Raw genomic sequence first — 5,360 nt, forward strand, 5'->3', positions numbered from 1 at the left:
GATCGTTTAAATAACTATGATGCCGTTTAATAACTATAAAGAGTAGTTTTTGAAAATTCAATTACTACAAATATGAGGCTCTAGGCTCTCATATTTCTTGCACCATTCTCTTAATTAAAAACTTTCTCTTCTTATCCCTAAACATTTCGGTCCCTCGTGATTCGACTTCTATTTCTGTAGTTTTAGTATAGTAAGGTGAGCGTTGAAGCGCTACAATAATCTTTTTAGAAAAAAGATTTTGCGATGAAGTTCTCCCCGCGCAAAGTCTGGTTTCTCGCTAAACTACCTGTAAGTAAAGTTATGCTTACCGTGTTTTAAGTATAACTTGTGTTTAAGTTCATTATTGTTATTATGAACCTACAAACAAGAATTATCGGTAATTCCAATTCGTTAATTGATTGATCTACTTACGGGAGAGGTGTCTAGAATGGTCATGTTGGCTTGGTTGTTGGATTTTAGAAAAGCTATACACCGAAATGATCCTACCTCGTAACTGTCCTGCCTAACTGATCCATGTGTTTTTCCCAGATCTAAAGTTTAGTCTCTAAACATTAAAAAATTCACAGTTGGTCCCTGTGATTTCAAAACTTTTGATGTTTGATCGATTAAACTAACTCCATTAGCCTTTGGCCATTAACTATTATTTGATTATTATATTCGGAGGCATTTCCGTCATTTCCTTACCACAGGAACCATTTATGATGCTATATATATATATATATATATATATATATATATATATATATATATATAAAGGGACTCTCTCTCTCTCTCTCTCTCTCTCTCTCTCTCTCTCTCTCGCTCGCTCGTGAGAAACCACCTACACACTCAGGAAAGAAACTCACACCCATTTCCCACCCCATCTTCTTCTTCTTGTTCACCACCTGCATTTCAAAACGACGCTAAAGGTTATGAATAAGAGCCATGAATCTATGGTGTTAAACACAATAAAGCCATAAACTAAAAAAAACCCACATGTAACATCATCTTCCCCCAAAACCTCATCTCCGAATGATGCATTTTCTTTTCTAATTCAATCAGCGAGTCCAAAAATCGACGGCACATTACACAACAAATTTTCCCAAGAGAGAGTAAGGCAGAGCTTATGGGACAATCGATATGTTTAGGGGGTGCGCGGTGGAGAGAACGATTTCGATTATGACAATGAGACTAAAACAAACCCAATCGATTCAGTGGATGGAGGTTGTAAGCTAATGACACATTGGATGCAGGTGGATTCTTGTGAAGGCTATGAATTAAAACCATATATGAAAGAACGAAACAGTCATTGAGCTACAATAACCACCACAAAAATGGTATTAAGAAATCAAGAAGGGTCTCATGAAATTGGCAGTAAATGGAGACGTATTTGTGTTTAATTTGTTGTCTTTTTTGTTTTTGTATCGGGGTATGTCTATATGTTTTAGAAGTAGATGTTAAGGTATGCAATACTAAATCTAAATGCATGTTTTGGGTGAAAAGGATGGGTAGATGTTTATATATGATAAACCCAAAGCTTTGTTATTCTACACAGGGAGAAGAAGAAGGAAATATAAACCTCAAACCTTGTTAGTCTATTATCTATAGTAGGAGAGGAAGAAGGAAACCCATGACTTAACTTTTTCTAGAATTGTAGAGTGAAGAAAAGTTTATCATCAAGATTCAGACGGTGGAGGAGGATAGATCGAGGTCTCGTTTACTCTAAATTTATTGCAAAAGAATAAGGACCAATTAAAGTTTAAGTTCGACAAAACTTCATAAATGGTCCATGTGGTTTAACAAAATCTAAGGTTTTGTCCCTAATTTTAAAAAACGTGGTCCATGTGGTTTCAAAACTTTTAATGTTTAGTCTGTATGGCTAACTCCGTTAGTATTTTTCCATTAAGTGAATGACATTTTCGTAATTTCACTACCCCATGGACCATTTTATGAGGTTTTCGCTTAATTTTTTTTAAAAATAAAAAAAATAAAATTTAATATGCAAGGGGTTCCACATCTCTCTCTCTCTCTCTCTCTCTCTCTCTCTCTCTGAACCAAAGAACTTCCCATCAGAAGCCTTAATTGGAGAAACCCACCACCATATATTAACACCTTAAACCATCAACACTCTTCCATCAACCCCATTGTCGAGCACCTACTAACTATCTAGCCCTACATATGGTTTTCTCCACCCTATTAAACATGCAGGAGGTTGAATTAAAATGGAATCCATTTCTCTTCGTTTGTTTTTCTTATACACAATGGAAAATTAAGGGGGTGAGCGTAAGAGCACACAAGAATAAAGGAAATAGTTGAGGGTTGTTGGTTGTTTTTCCAACTATCGTAAACCATTGGATCATCATCACCATTAACCATCAAGACCCTCTACACCATTGTTAAATTTATGAACCCTAAATCATAGATATTCACCCCTCCATCTTTAATCATTCTAATATGACTTAAAGCTTTGGGTTTCATCATGTGGATTCCTTAAAATAGAATATGAAGTTGTGTGTCTTTGTGTGTTTTCATTTCTAAAACCAATTTGGGTGTGTTTTGGTTTACAGAAATTGACAGAATCAGTTATCCTCTTCACTTTGATGTCGATAGAGTGAGGAAATGATATGTATACCTTAGCTTTGGAATTGATTGTTTCCCTTTTTGGTGTCAACCTCCACCGATTTTGTTTGTAGGAATACCTACATCTCCTTCGTTCCATGTCGTATCCTAGAACTCAATTGTTTCTTCCCCTTCTTTAACAGTCAAAGTCGGACCATTTGGATTTCATATCGTATCACCTGACAAGCTGCTAACTTCGTACTATCATACATCAATGGATCATATTCTTCGTAATCCAAACATAAATAGCAGAAGGAACATTCACAATGAAATCTCCAAGAGAATTATGAGCATGTTGGTTAGGTTTAGCTAATAATTTAGGTACAAGATTAAGGAACAGATGCAAGAATAAAAAACCTTGGAGATAGCGAATTCAAGAGAGGTGAAGTCGGCATTTAGGGAGCAACTGGGGAAGATTTCATTCCCCAATTTGTAGAGAGGGAGAGAGAGATAGAGAGAGAGAGAGAGTGTGTGTATGTGTGTGTGTATGTATGTATGTAATGTGGGACCCCTTGCATATTAAAATTTTCTTTTAAAAAAAATAAGTGAAAAACTCATAAATGGTCCCTGGGGTACTGAAATGATGAAAATGCATTTCACTTATGTAACACCCGGTTCCTGGTATGTATTTTAAATTAACACTTTCATTTTTGCAAAGGGACTCGAGATTCGGAGGCCCCAGACTTGTCGAGTAGGAACGAAGGATTGGACACAGAATTAAATCCTACTCAATGAGTCGAGAGGCCTCGACTCGGTGCATAGGGTCTGTACCCTATTTAAACACCTTAATTGGGCACAAATACAGCCTCCATCACCTCCAAGCCTTATTCACAAAACCCTAATCCATTTTGAGTGTTCTTGAGCCTTTTTTGTGTGTTCTTTGTGATTTGAAGCTTAAGAAGAAGAGGAAAGCTTGGGGATTCAAGAGGAGGCAAGTAGATCTAGAGTTTGTGCTGCATTTCCAACTCATTTGAGGTATAAAGTCTATACCTTGCTATTCATCTATTAGATCCCTTCATGGAGTAGCTTAGGGCTTTAAGGAACCATTTTTGGAACCATTCATGGATACAAGCATGTTTGGCGTCAAGACTTCATATCCAGGGTCTTTGAGGGACTCCATGGCATAAAGGTGCCAACTGTATGGCCATGGGAGTCCCATGCATCATAAGTGCCACTTTTTAGGGTTATTTGAACTAAATAGCCCATGCATGAACGTACAGTTTGTAACTTTACGTGTTATATCGACCCTAGGAGGCCAAATCTATGTTTTGGATGCATTAAACCCGACTAAAATCTGCTATATGGAATTAGACTTTGGGGGACTCGATGAGTCATTCTTAGGACTCTTCGAGTTGGGTCGTGGTTCCCTAACTTTTTTTGTTACTGAACAAACTTATTGAGTCTAGAAGATGACTCAATGAGTTAGACGTGTTTATGGACTTGAAGATCAAAGAACTCGACGAGTCCAAGGATGAACTCGGAGAGTTGATAGCAAAATGGCCCGAATTGTATGAAGAAGAACTCAACGAGTTCCTGGATAAACTCGGCGAGTTGATGATCAAAATGTCCCAACATACATGAAGAGGAACTTGACGAGTTCAAGGATGAACTCGGCGAGTTGCAAGTGAAATTAATACCCCAACTTTGTATGAAGGAGAACTCGATGAGTCTAAGGAAGGACTCGACGAGTTCAAAGGGAAAGTCCTGATTCTGTCATGAGGAGACACTCGGCGAGTTAGAGGGTAACCCGACAAGTTAGATCGCGAGTTCGAGATTCTCTGAATCATGGAACTCGACGAGTTGACGGACCAACTCGGTGAGTTGAGTCAACCAGAATGTTAACTTGGACCAGAAGATTGACTTTGACTAGAGTGTTGACCTTTAACTTAACCATTGACCATCGTTGACCATTAAAGGGTTTATAAGTTTGAAAGAGTAATTAAAGAGATGTTATGCGTAGGAGTTTGAGGAGAGTTGATCCCAGCACCAAGGAAAGTTTAGCTACTTCACGACATTGAGGTGAGTTACCTTCCAGTAGAAGTGGGTCTAAGGTCACAATGTCGGCCCACTAGTAGGAGTTGTTTGTTAGATGATATCTTTCAACCGGTAATTGGGGACTATTTCACCCTACCCCTACCACATAATAACATATCATACTAGCACAGTTACCGGTTGAAGATGCCGAAAGGGATACCAACACCCAATTATGCTAGGCAGTTACCGGTTGAAAGATACCGAGGGGGAGGCCAGCACTAAAATATGCTTGGAATCAAGTTATTGTATGGTATGTGGTATTATGGGGGAACTCAATAAGCTTTGTGTTTACGGTTTTCAGTTTTTGTTTCAGGTCCTTCTTCGAAGGGAAATGAGCCGACATGGTAGCACCGCATCACAGATACTCACATTTTCCATACCAGAGATCTATAGGATTTATACTTTGATGTGATTTTGTTATGACATGTTATGACTATGAAAACATTGGTTTGATATATATATATATATATATATATATATATATATATATATATATATATATATATATATATAGGGGGGGTAGGTGTGTGTGGTTTTTAGACAAATGGTTTTATATTTGTTTAATTTAAAAACGATATTTTTGGTCTTGCATTTTAGAATATTACAACTTAACGGACAAATATTGATTAAGTTAGCCATAACAACTAAACGTTAAAAGTTTTGAAACCATAGTGACCATCCGTGAGATTTTTTTTAATTGGAACCAAATTTCATATTTTATAAAACCA

Source organism: Lactuca saligna, chromosome 6, assembly GCF_052625555.1.
Source record: "Lactuca saligna cultivar CGN05327 chromosome 6, ASM5262555v1, whole genome shotgun sequence".
In the NCBI taxonomy this organism is placed as follows: Eukaryota; Viridiplantae; Streptophyta; class Magnoliopsida; order Asterales; family Asteraceae; genus Lactuca; species Lactuca saligna.